The sequence below is a fragment of the Sciurus vulgaris genome (genome assembly GCF_902686455.1).
Source record: "Sciurus vulgaris genome assembly, chromosome: 4".
Classification (NCBI taxonomy): Eukaryota; Metazoa; Chordata; class Mammalia; order Rodentia; family Sciuridae; genus Sciurus; species Sciurus vulgaris.
In genome coordinates, this window is record NC_136464.1 from 54,824,439 (window position 1) to 54,840,845 (window position 16,407).

Consider the following 16,407-nt stretch of genomic DNA (forward strand, 5'->3'; position numbering starts at 1 on the left):
CAACTTGATGCAAACCCAACCAATCCAAAAGCAGCAAGTATTTTTCTTTAATAGCTTGTCCTCCTATTCCCAAACTTTCCCAACTTCCCATTATGCTGCCCTACTATCTGTTGCCAATGTAGGTTCAATATAAGCAACGTATGATTTCCTTCTCCAAATTTTCATTATAAAAATGCTTTTGGCTTATAGATCATGAAAGCACACCTCCAATTGTTATCAAACCCTGCTGGCTAGATAGCTGGTAGTTTCAGGAATTTGTCCTAGGGCATGGTTCTTTTCTGGCCAGCATAGGCAATGGTTAAATAAATACTTTTATTTCAGAGATTTCTTCCTCTCAGGAATTTGAGTTTAATAATAGAAAACAATAAAATACCTACTAGTAAAATACCTACTAGTTAGTCAAAAATCGTTTCCAATACACTAGCTATTATGGTTTAGATATGTGATCTCCCCCCAAAAGTGCATGTGTGAGACAATGCGAGAATGTTCAGAGGTAAAATGATTAGATTATGAGAGTTATGACCTAATCGATGGACTATTTACTGGTATGGATTAGCTGGGTGGTAACTATAGGTAGGTAGGGTGCAGCTGGAGGAGGTAGATCACTGGGGGCATGCTTTTGGGTTATATATTTTATCCCTGGTGAGCTGAGCTATTTCCCTGTTGCCATGCCCTTCCACCATGATGTTCTGTCTCACCTTGGATCCAGAGTTAAGGAGCTGGCTAACCATTGACTGAACCCCCGAAATGGTGAGCCAAAATGAATTTTTCCTTCTCTAACTGGGTCTTTTGGTCATAGTGATGCAAAAGCTGACTAAAATAGTAGCCTCTTGGGATCTATTAACAAAATATTCCCTAATTCATTATCTACTTTTCTTATTCTCAAATTTCAATACCAGTGTTTAGAAAGCATGATCCAAAATTTTAGCGGGCATGCAAGATGGAGTCTTTGGCTAGTCTTAGAAGGAACTTTTTATATTATCTACCTCATGAACATATTATCAGAAAGAATGTTCCCAAATTTGGGACATATACTTAATAGAACAGGCTAGATTCATCTGATTCATGCAAAAGACCTGTGGGGGTATTAGTTGAGAGTAAGAGAACCTTTGAACTGATAGAAAATAAGTGAAATGAGTATAAGTTATAACCTGAAACCAACAGCTGTAATGGGAAGCTGGTAGTTCATCCCACTAATACGTTTCCACTTAGGAAAATAAACTCACGAAACCATGAAAAATCTGCTCCCAGTACATATGATGAGAAATGGATCAGTGCAAAGCAAGAGATAGGCTGTGATAGTCATGGAGGTGCCCAACTTGGGTCTCCCTTCAGGAGAACTTGCAGAAGGGGGCACAGCTCATTACAACTGACACACTCATGTGTGCTCACACTAGGCAGTGTTTAGTGTTTTCCCTGGGCTGCTCCTGGCCCTAAACTGAGAACAACAGGATAGAACAACCAGTTCAGGCCCAGTGTGGTGGTGTATGTTTGTAATTTCAGAGTCTTGCAATGCTGAGGAAGGAGGATTGCAAGTTCCAGGTCAGTTTCAGTGACTTAGTGAGACTCTTATCTCAAAATAAAAAATAAAAAGGGCTGGGGATGTAGCTCAATGGTAAAGTGCCTCTGGGATCAATCCCTAGTACTGCAAACAAATACCAGTTCATTCACCAGCAAAAGAGGATTCCTTTGATTGTCAGCTTCCTCTTGGGGATTTCTCATTGACCTGGGTGATATTTTCTCTGAATTGCTTTGTGATCTGGAGCACTTCCCAGCCAATCTTCCCTCCCTTTCTCCTGTCACAGGTGTGTAACAGGAACTTAAAGGCTGCTTTTGATTAAAAGCCCTGACTCTTTACTCAGGACTGCAGATGTCTGATGGGTAACTAAAAACAGGATAAAAGCTTGGCTTCTCTGCTTTCATACTGCATGACCTTCAACTTGGGGTCAGATTCCTTCTCAACTCAGCATGTAAATGTCTCCATCTTGCCCTTGTGATTTGTTCTTTTTTTGTATCATTCTCTCCTGCTGTTACCTTGGATTCTAGGAACAACAGGCATAATGGATAAACATCTTGGACAAGAGACAAAGGTATCATCCACGTGGTAGCAGCTTTCTTGTTCCTGACAAGGCCCTGCCTGACTGATCCCAAGATAAAGCTCAAACAGACAAGGGCCTGACCAAGATCACCAGCTATGCAAGCCCCTAATCCTTGCTATATAACCCAAGACTGCTATTAGCCCCTTGAAAAAAAAGACAGACTCTCAGTCACTAGACCTTTGGGTTTTTTCTCCCCTGTATGGCCACATTGAGAATAAATTTTTTTCCTGCCTTCACATCATGTCTCTTCATCTGTCAATTGACCTCTTGGGATGGGTGGCCATACTGATCCATTGGGACCTGGAGTTTGGCCTCTGGCCTAGAAATCTAGTTATAGGACCTGCATCACTCTTTCCTTTTACTCTGCTCCTTTCCCCTTTATTTTTCACAAGTATTTCCTCCAATAAATCTCTTGCACATCTACTCCCATCTTGGGGTCTGCTTCTTGTTGCATTCAAACTGATATAATTAAAGAATGTACTCTAAACTCTACCAGCCTAACCACTCAACTGATGACAGCAAATATAAACAATTTGTAGAAAATTAGATCAATGGATGATTAAGATTAGAATATGTACTTTGAAATAATATTACTGAAAATTTGCATGTAAATTATTGTATAGTTTTAAGGTCTTGTTTCAGTGATCAAAATATCTCCTGGGTCATTGGTCACAGTGAGATAGAAATTTAGGAATACAGAAAAAAACACCGACTCAAAAGAGAAAGCCCCATGAACCATTGAAATGTAAAACAAACAACTGGAAAGGAACCTAGTCCATACACTTGTCTTTAGCCTGCCAATGACTGAGGAAAAAGCAACAAATCCACAAGATAACCACAAGGCATCTGGAGGAACTAAGTAGCAGAATTAAAACTCACAAGGGTAATGTGCAAGCTCACAGGAAACTGATGGGAAATTGTGTAACCCTGACCTGACTCCACCTCTAGTCAAGTCCCCAGCTATTCTATAAATAATAGAACCCCAGACTTAGACAGGCGCCACTCACTCACTCTCTCTCTCTGTAATCACCCCCACTCCCACTCTCCTTTATAATAAATCTCTTGCTCTGCTGCTCATAACTCATGTGTCCTTAAATTCTTTTCTTGGTTATGTCAAGAGCCAGGAAGGTTCGATTAGAGGTCTTCTCTGTCTCTGGAGAAACCTCCATGGACTCCCTTAAAGTGACAATAGAAAGTAATTCTATCCACTATATGAGTGCCATTCTCTGGTTTGGGGATGGTGTGGTTATGCCCAGCAGAAATTGCCTTCTAAAACTCATGAACTTTTATTACAAAGCAGTTTAGAATTCAAGTCCCATTTTTTCACTTCAAGATCTGCATGTCTTTTTCTTTTCTTTCTTTAGATTATTTTTTTTCAATGCTGGGATTGAACCCAGGGCCAGCTATATACTGCCAATTTGAATGACTACGATTTAAACCAGGACAAGAGCAGATAGTAATTCTATGGATTTGCTAAAGTAATTCATGTGTACTATTACCAATTAGGTAAGACTAGTTACCTTTCCAGATATGCCTGAATTTTGATCTATCCAATGTTCAAAATTGTCATTAAACTTATATAATGGTATCATAGAGGCATTCCACTTTCCTAGAGTTTCCATTAAACCAATGTCTGGTTCCAACAAGGTCTTTAAAAGTATGTCACTTTGTTTTTAGATCTGTGTCATTAAATCTAGGATTCCAGCCTCTATCATTTGAGTCAAACCAAAGGGTTTGATTACGGAGTGACTCTGGCTCTCACCTAAGTCAGGTCTAGAACTGTTAAGATTTTCTATGCATAGAGAGAAGTTACCACTAACAAATTTTATAGTGGTTATAGGTCATCCTTTGGCTTCCAGTGTTTCCTCCCAATGTCAAAACAGTATTAGCTGAATGATTTGGTTTCCCAGGGAAAGGATGCCAAAATTCCTCATAAATGTATTTTCCTGAGTTGGTCATCCAAGTATGTGGGGGAGCTTGTTCCAATATATTTTTTAATTTTTTTGGTGTGTTATAGTTATACACAACAGTGGGGTTTATTTTGACATACTTATAAATGCATTTCACATAGTTTGGTTCCCTTCTTTTGTTAATTGAAATTCTTTCCAGGCATTTAAATGGCTATGTACCCAGTAATCACTATGGTTAGTAAGGGAGTCTATATGTTAAATACTAGACTTTAATGGATATTCAGTCTATGCAATGAAGGTCCTTAATGGGAGTAGGAATATGAAACTCAACATTTTGCATTAGTTTGGAAAGTAGCAGGACTATGAATATTATTTCCTGGCAAAATAAAAGGAAACCCAGTGGATTCTTGATTTGTTTGTTGGGTGGAACCTGTCTACTTCATGCTGTCATCTGTTTCTGGGGAAAGCATTTCCCTAGATATACTTAATTTTTAAGTTGGCTATGGGTTGATCCAGGAGTTTGGGGGAGCTTTTGATTTTTTTTTCAGTCTGGGGATTGAATCCAGGGGTACTTTACTACTGAACTACACCCCAGACCATCTTTATTTTTAATTTTAAGACAGGGTCTCACTAAGTTGTCAATGTGGACTTGAACTTGAGATCCTCCTACTGTAGCCTTCCAAGTTGCTAGGATTACAGGCGTGAATCACTGCACCTGGCTTGGGGAGAGCTCTCTCTCTCTCTCTCTCTCTCTCTCTCTCTCTCTCTCTCTCTCTCTCTCTCTCTCTCTATTTTTCTTGGGTACCAGGGATTGAACTGAAGTACACTTGACCACTGAGCCACATCCCCAGCCCTATTTTGTATTTTATTTAGAGACAGAGTCTCATGGAGTTGCTTAGCACCTCACTGTTGCTGAGGCTGGCTTTGAACTCGCAATCCTCCTGCCTCAACCTCCGGAGCCATTGGGATTATAGGCATGTGCCACACACCAGCATGGGGAGCTCTTTTTAATTGAGAAACATGAAATTAAGATTCAGTGTCCTGCAACTTGACTGCTGTATGCAAGGTTAAAAGAATTTGATATGGTCTCTTCCAGCAAGACTTGAGTTTAGTTTTCCATTGATTTTTTTATATTATTTTTTTATTTTTACAAACTACATTTTGATTCATTGTACACAAATGGGGTATATCTTTTCATTTCTATGGTTGTGCACGATGTAGATTCATACCATTTGTGTAGTCATACACGTACATAGGGTAATGATGTCTGTCTCATTCCACCATTTTTCATACCCCTCCATTGATTTTTTAAAAAATATTTTGTAGTTGTTGATGGAACTTTTATTTTATTTATTTACTTATTTATATGCAGTGTTAAGAATTGAACCTGGTGCCTCATGCATGCTAGGCAAGCACTCTACCACTGAGCCCCAGTCCCAGCCCCATTGATGTTTTTTCAAACCAGTTATCTGGTTCCAAAATGAGGGATAAAAGGTCCTCATCATGTGAAGCATCTCTGAAAGCTGATGGAAATAAATTTTTAAATACATCATTAGTGTTGTACCATATTGGGTAATGTCAATTTATGAGACCTGGATGAACATAGGGTTCTATCATTAAGGAAATTGTCCAGTGACAATTTCATTGAGTCATTTTCTAAAAGGTGTAGATCTTACTGACAGTTAAATAAAGTATTGAAGATCAAGAATCATCCTGTGTTCTCCATTAGTTTTGCTAATTTTAATTTTGAAATACCATTGGTTCTTTCTGCCTTTCTAGAAGGGTTGGGAGTGATAAGGACAATGGTAATAACAATGTTTGAAGGAAATTATTTAATTATTTTATCACTTATTCAGTAGAGTGTGTTCCTCAATTTATATTTCACTGGGAGTTCTCCAAAGTAGAAAAATATTCTCTAGCAATTTTTTGGCTATAATAATTACATCATCCTTTTGGCAGGGAAAAGATTCTACCTATCCTGAGAACATGCAAACTATTACAAGTCTATATTGATAACCTGTAGATGTGGGCAACTGAATGAAGTTCATCTATGTTCAAACAGCCCTCATGGTAGGGAGATTATTGCTGTAACCACTTTCACTGTTTTTTTTTTTTTTTTCCCCAGGATTATGGGTATGACAAGGCAGACATTGATTATAGATTTGGGTGATCACTTTTGAAGTTTCCTCACCAATGTTTTGTTAGAACCAGGATCATTTTTTATTTGTTCTTTTTAGACATACATGATGGTAGACTGTATTTTGACATATTATACATGCCTGCAGTATGACTTATTCTAATTAGGATCCCATCGTGCAGTTGTACATGATGTGGAGTTTCACTGGTCGAGTATTCATATACGAACATAGGAAAGTTCTGTCTGATTCATTCTACCATCTTTGCTATTCCCATCCCCTCATTCCCCTTTGTATAATCCAGTGCACTTCTATTCTTCCTTCCCCAACCCTTATTGTGTGTTAGCATCCATATATCAGAGGGAACATTTGGCCTTTGTTTTGGGGGGCATTGGTTTATTTCACTTAGTGTGGTAGTCTCCAGTTCTATCCATTTATCAGTAAATACCATAATTTCATTCTTCTTTATGGCTGAGTAATATTCCACTGTGTATATATACCACAGTTTCTTGATCACTTCATCTGTCGAAGGGCACCTAGGTTGATTCCATAGTTTAGCTATTGTGAATTGAGCTGCTATAAACTTTGATGTGGCTGCATCTCTGTAGTGTGCTGATTTTAAGTACTTTGGGCATATATAGAGGAGTGGGATAACTGAGTCAAATGGTGGTTCCATTCCAAGTTTTCTGTGGAATCTACATACTGCTTTCCAGAGTGGCTGCACCAATTTGCAGTCCCACCAGCAATGTATGAATGTATCTTCCCCCCACATCTTTGCCAACATTTATTTTTACTTGTATTCTTGATAATTGCTATTCAGACTGGAGTGAAATGGAATCTCAGTGTAGTTTTTTTGTGTGTTTTTTTGTTTTGTTTTGTTTTTTAGTTGCTGATGGACCTTTATTTTATTCATTATTTATGTGTTGCTGAGAATTGAACCCAATGTCTTACACATGTGAGGTACGTGCTCTACCACTAAACCACAACCCAGCCCTCAGTGTAGTTTTAGTTTGCATTTCTCTAATTGCTAGAGATGTTGAATTTTTTTTCACATATTTGTTGATCATTCATATTTCTTCTTCTCTGAAGTGCCAGTTCAGTTCCATTGCCCATTTATTGATTGGATTATCTAGGGGGTTTTTTTTGGTGTTAAGTTTCTCAAGTTATTTTTTTAATCTTTATTTTATTTTTATGTGGTGCTGAGCATCGAACCCAGGGCCTTATGCATGCTAGGAGATCACTCTACCACTGAACCGCAAACCCAGCCCTCTTAAGTTCTTTATATATCCTGGAGATTAATGCTCTATCTGAGGTGTAGGTGGCAAAGATTTTCTCCCATTCTGTAGGCTCTCTATTCACATTCTTGATTGTTTCTTTTGCTGTGAAGATTTTTAGTTTGATACCATCCCATTTATTGATTCTTGATTTTACTTCTTGTGCTTCAGGAGTCTTGTTAAGGAAGTCAGGTCCTAAGCTGACATAATGAAGATTTGGACCTACATTTTTTTCTAGTAGGCATGGGGTCTCTAGTCTAATGCCTAGGTCCCTGATTCACTTTGAGTTGAGTTTTGTGCAGTTTGAAAGATAGGGGTTCAGTTTCATTCTGCTACATGTGGATTTCCAGTTTTCCCAGCACCATTTGTTGAAGAGGCTATTTTTTCTCCAGTGTATGTTCATGGCATCTGTGTCCAGTATGAGATAACTGTATTTATGTGGTTTTATCTCTGTGTCTTCTATTCTGTTCCATTGGTCTTCATGTCTGTTTTTGTGCCTATACTATGCCATTTTTGTTATTATAGCTTTGTAGTATAAGTTCTGGTATTGTGACGCCTCCTGCTTCACTTTTCTCATTAAGGATTGCTTTATCTATTCTGGGTCTCTTATTTTTTCCAAATGAATTTCATGATTGCTTTTTCTATTTCTATGAAGAACATCATTCTATGAAGATACTATTACCCTGATGCTGAAAACAGACAAAGACCCATCAGGGAAAGAAAATTTCAGACCAATATCCCTGATGAACATAGATGCTAAAATTCATAATAAAATACTGGCAAACTGCATACAAAAGCATATAAAAAAGAGTGCACAACAATCAACTGGGGTTAATCCCAGGGATGCGAAGATGGTTCAGTGTACAGAAATCAATGAATATAATTCATCACATCAACAGACTTAAACACAAGAACCATATGATTATCTCAATAGATGCAGAAAAAGCACTTGACAAAGTACAGCGTCCATTCATCAAAATACTAGAAAAACTAGGGATAGTAGGAATATACCTCAACATTGTAAAAGCTATATATGTTAAACCCAAGGCCAACATCATTCTAAATGGAGAAAAATTGAAAGCCTTCCCTCTAAAAACTGGAGGAAGACAAGGAAGCCCTCTTTCATGACTTCTATTCAATATAGTCCTTGAAACTCTAGCCAGACCAATTAGGCAAAAGAAAGGAATTAAAGTCATATGAATAGAAAAAGAAGAGTTCAAACTATCCCTATTGGCTGATGACATGATTCTGTATTTAGAAGATCTAAGAAATTCCACCAGAAAACTTCTAGAACTCATATACAAATTCAGCAAAGTATAGGATATAAAATTAACCCCCATAAATAAATTGTGTTCCTATACACCAAGGATGAATCAACTGAAAGAGAAATTAGGAAAACTATCCCCTTCAAAATAGCCTCAAAAAAAAAAAAAAAAAAACTTGGGAATCAAGCTAACAAAAGAGGTGAAAGACTTCTACAATGAAAACTACAGAACACTAAAGAAAGAAATTGAAGGCGACCTTAGTAGATGCAAAGATCTCCCATGTTCATGGAAAGGCAGAATTAATATTATCAAAATACCCATATTACCAAAAGTGCTGTATAGAATCATTTTATAAACCTCATGGTGAGTAAGAGAATGGAATACTCAGAGGAGGGATACTTGTAGGGATTCTGGAAGCAAGAAGTGGCCTTTTGGGTCCTCCCAGAATCCCTCAGTGGTCTTGTATTCTTTACTTATCCAATCTTGTTTTTCAATTTCTGGGGCTTATTTTTGTCATTCTGGGGCTTTTTTTTTTTTTTTTTTTTTTTTTTTTTTTTTTGATGATGGTGGTTGGGAGTCTCATTGGAGAGTTGCCCCAGTTTGGTCTTGAACTCATGATTCTCCTGATTTACCCTCCTGAATAGCTGGGACTACAGGTGAATGCTACTATATCTGACGCATGTTGGATTTCTTTATGTCTTTCAGATGAACCTTATTCAGGGCACACAATTTACTTGATGGGGTAATTTTAGAGGTGGCAGCCTTATCATGAAAACCAACCACAAACTATTGATATTTAGGGTTAGTTTTATGAGTAAAGTTTTCTTTCTTTTCTTTTTTTTTTCTTTTTTGGATATTAGGGCTTGAACCCAGGGACATTCTGTCACTGAGCTACATCCCAGTCTTTTTTATTAAGTTGCTGAAGCTAGCCTCAAACTTGCAATCCTTCTGCTTCAGTCTTCTGAGTAGCTGGGATTATAGGCTTGTGCCAATGTGCCTAGCTTCAATTTTTATAATAATTATTTGTGAAGGCAATAGCAAGGCAGAGAGGAGATCAGCAACTTTTTTATAGGTATACCATTTGATGCTAGAAAACCTTTTGTTTCCACAATATACCCAAATCAAAAACTATAAATTCATATTGCTCTCAGTATGTATACTGATAGTCTTTAGCTATTTTATAGGCTTGAGTAATTCTGCTGGTTGAGTTGAGTTAAAATGAGGGAGCACTTTTTTTCTAGTAATTTGTGTTGAGTTGTAACTACATACCCATCTTCAGTTATTTCCTTCAGAGTTTTCAGCCAAGGAAGCATCAATATAGAGCACCAATTCTGGGGTAGTAAATTATATTTCTTATAAATGTAGTCTAGGAGTCAAATTCTGGGAAACCAATTTGACACAGTTGTGAGTCTCCCTTTCATCAGGCAAATGAAGGTAAACAAATGCAAAAACAAAAGCATGGATGATAACATACCTGTAATCCCAATTACTTAGGAGGTTGAGACAGAAGGACTGCAAATTCAAAGCCAGCCTGTACAATTTAGTGTTATACTGTCTCAAAAATTTTTTTAAATGTAAAAAGACCTGGGGATATAACCCGGTACTATTGCCTAGCATGTGCAAGGCCTGGGTTTCATCTCCAGTACTGTAAACAAAACAAATGAAACAACAACAACAAATTCATAAAAGGGTAGCAGGTTCAGAGAATTATGGAAGAATACATAGACTTGAGAGAGCGAGGAGGAGAATCTTACATGATGTAAGTCTGCTGCCTGAAAAATGTTGATATTCAATCTTTTGTATACCGTCTATAGCCTGAAGAACTTGCAGATATAATTCATTTCCCTGAACAAGTTCCAAGGAAGGTTCTACAATTTTGGTAGCTGTCGCTACTACTTTTGAACAATTTGGCTATCAGGTCCAATCACAGGTCCGATCAGGTCTACTGTTTTCTTCTATGTCCTTGAGAGAGGATAACCAAAACCTGAATATTTTTTCATGGGGACAATGTGAAGATTTAGGATAGTTGTGGTATCCTAATGTGGGTATATTTTTATGTGGTGGTGGTAGATTTTTAAAACCAATGTAATCAAGTAAGGGCCTCTTCATGTTTGGTTTTCCAAGAACAAGTTTCCTGAGTGCTCTTTTAATTTTATTTTATGTTCCTAGAGTGGAGAAACAAAGAAAAATTAGGAACCCAGGACTACTGAAAAATAAAAGTTATCCTCTGAGTAATTTCTTAGTCACAAGTCCAGAGTAATTTTGGATAGTATTTAACATTTTTGAAGACAGAAACATTCCTTTTGCAGATAATTTGTGATGGAGATAATGTAGTATCTCTTGTGAGCATTGAAGATTATCCTACCTTATAGTCCTTGTAAACTAGTTGTTGTAACAGATATATGAAGTTGAATTCTGAGTCTTTTTTAGATGCAATACAAAGAAGCAAATTGTCTCTATATTAAAAGCAAGGTAGAATTTCTGGGAAATTTCTGGGTTTTGAAATCTTGGTGTATAAATTGCAAAAAGTATGAGTGTCCCTGAGGCATTACTGTCCAGGAATACTGTTGATTATTATTAGGTTTTAGCACTACTAGGGATTGAATTCAGGGCCTTGCATATGCTAGGCAAGCACTCTACCACTGAGCTATATCCTCTGCCCGGGTTTTTAAAAGTTAAGTCAAGGTTCCTGCAACGGTTGTAATTGTAGGGCCATTAATTTGTTCAGTGGGTACTGGGATTAAACCCAGGGGCCCTTGATGTTCTAATGTCCTTTCAAATTTTTCTACTACGTGCTGCAGTTCTGTTAGGGGAGTTACTATCCATTCTGTTTCTTCAGTGAGTTATTTATTTCTGTGTACAGTCCATTAATAAAATGTGCTGAAAAAGCCACTTCATCATCTTGATTTTTAAGGCCAGAATGTTTTTTTTTTTTTTTTAAACTTCTAGACAAATGTAATAGTCTGCAGAAGATTCATCCTTTTTTGGTTTGAGGATTTGATTATGACCCAGTCTATTTATGGGAAATATTTCAGGGTAGCTTATAATAATAGTTGGCCCATTTCTCTTGACCTGTGTATTCATTCTTTTGAGACGTGTTTAGTAAGATCTTCAAGGTTTCTAGTTGGATTATTCCTAGGATTTTTTTTTTCCTAGCTACTTTCAAACAGCCCCTGTGTTCACTATCATATGAACAGATTGATATAAATCCTGGAACTCCAAGTCATAAGCTCTTGTAACCATTTAAAATTTTCTGTAAATTTGCTTGGCCCTTTGTAGGGTCAAGGAAGTCCTTAAGATGGTTCAGAATTCTGGAGAAGACACAATGTTTACATTCAGCTGTTGCAGGCACTGCAAAATTTGAAGTTTATTTGAGGTTCTAATTTTTAGGGTAAGGCAGTATTGAGGAGGCTCAGGTGGGAAGGGTGAGAGATCAAAGGATTTAGTAGATTCAGAACCATAAAGTAGCAGAGGATAGAGAGCAATGAAGAGGTTAGCAGAAGGCACTATAGTCAATCTAAGTTGTAGCCTTTAGTTTTTTATTAATGTGCTGCAAAGATTCTTTTTTAGAGAGATTATTTTGAGTTACTCTGTCTTTGGAAGTTCCTTCCTACCAGAGAATATATCACATTGTCTCTGAGAGGTTCTGAGGCTATTCTAAATTGAAGTATTATGTCTAAATTGAAGTTTGCTTACAGTGGCCACTGCAATTCCAAATAATCCTTTGTGAAGTTTATCCATTTTCCCAAAAAGGCACAAATTCCTGATCTGTAGTGGAAATATGTATAGGACAAAGTTTTTTTTTGTTGTGGTACTGGAATTGAACCCAGGGGCCCTCTACTGCTGAGCTACATCTTCAGCTCTTTTCTTCTTCTTTTTTTTTTTTTTTAATTTCAAATTTTAAGAAAGGCTGGCCTGCAGCTTGAAATCAAACTGCCTCAGCCTCCATAGTAGCTGGATACGTGCAAGAAGCAGGGGGTTTTCGAGAAAGGTGGAGAAAATGTCTTGGACAAAGTGGAACCCATCTTTGCTTTAGGTTCCTTACAGCACCTCTAGTTAATGGAGGCCCAGTAGTTCTATTGCTGTTTAGGAACCCAGGGAATCAGAGCTTTACTCCCTTTAATAAATAGAAGAGTGACTTATCAAGAAACATAGGTATCACAATAAAGCCAAGAAGCTTAAAATGCAAACATTGCAGAGCTTGGATCTAAGAAAGGCACAACCAGAACTCTGTGCAGAAAGAAAGCAGTATGCACAATGGGATCCATCTGGTCTCAGGGTTCAGGAAGATTCTTTTGGGGTTCCCATTTCTGCCACTAAACTGTCAGAAAAATCAGGCATATCATATTGAAAAATTTTAAAGTTTGTTTTGCAAGTTTACAAATGGGGAGAATTCAAACTAAATGTAGTAAGAAGTTTGACTCACAGTGGCAATAGTGTAGCTTATAAAACATAAATGTGCAATGGCATTGATCTTTATTGTGAATGGCTATTATAAATGTACACTCTTTTTAGGGCAAGTAGAGCTATATAAGTTTATTTTTCTGTAGCTGATTGGTTCAATTTGGTCAAATCATGCTGTCAAAAAAGAGAAGCTTATATTTTATTTATATTTAGAGCTGGCATTTTGGAGTACTCAGGATAGCTTAAGTTTCTCTTACAGGCAATGGGATTATGGTTATGTCCAAATGTGGCCACCATTTTGAATTTAGGGGGGGTTAATACTTTTAACTCCCTTGCTGTGTAAAATATCTAGCACAATCAGAAAAAGATTCCCCTTCATTACATTGTTAATGACATCAAACTGTTAAACATTATGATATCCAAAATGATACTTTTAAGCAAGGCATGGCGGTGCACACCAGCTATTCAGGTGGCTGAGGCAGGAGGATTGTAAGTTTCTCCACAATTTAGCAAGACTCTGTGTCAATATTAAAAATAAGGCACTGGGACACGTGGCCCTGGCAGGGCAGCTGTCCTGCCCCCACTTCCTGTCACACTGTCACTGCCCATAGGTAGTAGTGGTCACCGTGCCCTGAGGGAGTTGGTGGCCGCCAGTAATACTTGGGAAACTCCTCTGGGGGAACATTATGGAGCTGGAAGCACCCTTGGAAGAGTCTGAGAGCCAGAGGAAGGAAAACCAAAAGAGCTTTGAGGATTTTGGAATTTCGGATAAGGAATTTGGCTGCGCTTCACTCATAGGGTTGTTATGAAGATTTAAATAAGATAAGCCAAAAACACATTACACAATGCTGGAGTGATAGGAGGAAGTCCAGGTGCCATCGTGACTCAGATAAGAAAACAGAAACAAAAGAAAATGGTGTTACAGATGACCAGGATGATGCTCCCAAGCCCAAAAAACTGAAGAAGGATTTAACAGACTTTCAGATGAATTTTCTACATCTTATAAGTCAAGAAGAAAAGTTCTTCCAAACAGAAATATTGATGACTATGAAAAAAAAAATCAAAGTGAGTATCATCCTTAGAAAGTTCTATTCATAAATCAAGTGATAATAAATTAGAGGAGTCCCTAACATGTGAACAGAAAGAAGGAGACTTTTCTAATTTCTCTATTTCTGAGGAAACTATAAAGCTTCTGAAAGGTCGAGGGGTAACATACCTCTTTCCTATTCAAGTTAAAACCTTTGGTCCTGTATATGAAGGAAAAGATTTAATTGCACAAGCCCGGACAGGAACAGGAAAGACATTCTCTTTTGCCATACCCTTGATTGGAAGACTCCAAAGAAATCAAGAAATAATTTTTAAAAAGTCACTCACCAAAGATAATTCTTTTGGCTCCAACAAGGGAACTGGTAAATCAAGTAGCCAAAGACTTTAAAGACTTTAACTAGGAAACTCAGTGTGGCGTGTTTTCATGGTGGTACATCATATCAAAAGCAAATTAATCATATTCGAAATGGTATTGACATCTTGGTTGGGACTCCTGGTCATATCAAAGACCATTTGCAGAGCGGCCGTTTGGATCTTTCTAAACTGCACCATGTTGTGCTTGATGAAGTGGATCAAATGTTAGATTTAGGTTTTGCTGAACAAGTTGAAGATATTATCCACGAATCCTACAAAATTGATTCTGAAGACAATCCTCAGACTTTATCCACGAATCCTACAAAACTGATTCTGAAGACAATCCTCAGACTTTACTTTTTTCTGCAACTTGCCCACAGTGGGTATACAAGGTTGCAAAAAAATACATGAAATCCAGATACGAACAGGTTGACCTTGTTGGAAAAAATGTCTCAAAAGGCTGCAACTACTGTGGAACATTTGGCTATCCAGCATCACTGGTCTCAGAGACCAGCAGTTATTGGAGATGTCCTTCAAGTCTATAGTAGAGTCTGAAGGGAGGGCAATTATCTTCTGTGAGACCAAGAAGAATGTAATTGAAATGGCAAGGAATCCACACATAAAACAGAATGTCCAGTGTTTGCATGGGGACATTGCACAGTCTCAAAGAGAAAATACACTAAAAGACTTCAGAGAAGGTAGTTTTAAAGTTTTGGAGGCAACCTATGTGACTGCCTGTGGTTTGGACATTCCTGAGGTTGACCTGGTGATTCAAAATTTTCCTCCACAGGATGTTGAGTCCTATATCCATCACTCTGGATGCATGTAGAGCTGGCCGGACAGGATTTGCATATGTTTTTATCAACCAAGAGAAAGAGGTCAATCAAGATACATGGAACAAAAAACAGGAATTACTTTTAAACGTGTAGGTGTTCCTTCCACAATGGATTTAGTTAAATCTAAAAGCATGGATGCCATCAGTTCTCTGGCTTCTGTTTCTTTTGCTGCTGTTGATTTTTTCCGACCATCAGCTCGGAGATAGAAGAGAAAGGGGCAGTGGATGCATTGGCTGCAGCATTAGCCCGCACTTCTGCTGCATCAAGCTTCGAACCAAGGTCTTTGATCACCTCTGATGAGGGATTTGTGACTATGACTCTGGAAAGCCCTGAAGAAATACAAGATGTCAGCTGTGCTTGGAAAGAACTTAACAGAAAGCTAAGTAGTAATGCTATGTCCCAAATTACAAGAATGTGCCTCCTAAAAGGAAATATGGGTGTTTGCTTTGATGTTCCTACAACCAGGTCAGAAAGGTTACAGGCAGAGTGACATGGTTCAGATTAGATACTCTTAGTGTCAGTCAAATTACCTGAAATTGAAGAATATTATGATGGAAATACATCTTCTAATTCCAGACAAAAGAGTCTGGTCAAGTTGCAGGTCTGGCCGGTCAGGTAGACAGAGTCCACAGGGGAGTCGGTCAGGAAGTCAATAAGATGGTAGAAGACGAAGTAGAAAGAGAAATTGATCAAGAAGCGGGGGCCATAAACGGAGTTTTGACTGAGCATTTGACAGTTAATCTACCAGTGTGAGCTTGCCTATTTCTGCCTCATCATGTACATTATCCACCAAAAATTAGGTCATCGTTGTTGAGGTATGTGTCTGCTGTTTACAAAGAAATTGGTCATATTTTTAAAAAAGTATTTCACAAAAATGGTTGTAAACAAATTTACTTATCCAGTTATACCTTTGAATAAAAGAAAAAACCCTCTTTTATTGTCTCTTTAAAAAAAAAAATAGGGCTGTGGTTGTAGCTCAGTGGTAGAGCGCTTGCCTAGCATGTGTGAGTTCAATCCTCAGCACCACATAAAAAGAAAACAAAATAAAGGTGTTGTGTCCACCTACAACTAAAAAAATATTTA

The 16,407-nt window shown here is 37.8% G+C and overlaps 2 pseudogenes across 2 annotated transcripts in view; both read left to right on the plus strand.

Moving 5' to 3' along the window:
• LOC306660214 (ATP-dependent RNA helicase DDX50-like) overlaps window positions 1-14,785 on the plus strand; it is a 39,273-nt pseudogene extending 24,488 nt beyond the window's left edge. The window contains exons 2-3 of the transcript in view: window positions 13,886-14,106; window positions 14,192-14,785. The product of the transcript in view is annotated as an ATP-dependent RNA helicase DDX50-like (transcript). The remainder of the gene's footprint in view (window positions 1-13,885; window positions 14,107-14,191) is intronic.
• A 2-nt stretch (window positions 14,786-14,787) lies between these two features.
• LOC306660215 (ATP-dependent RNA helicase DDX50-like) lies at window positions 14,788-15,893 on the plus strand (annotated as a pseudogene). Its single transcript has one exon. The product of its transcript is annotated as an ATP-dependent RNA helicase DDX50-like (transcript).
• Window positions 15,894-16,407: the final 514 nt, after the last annotated feature.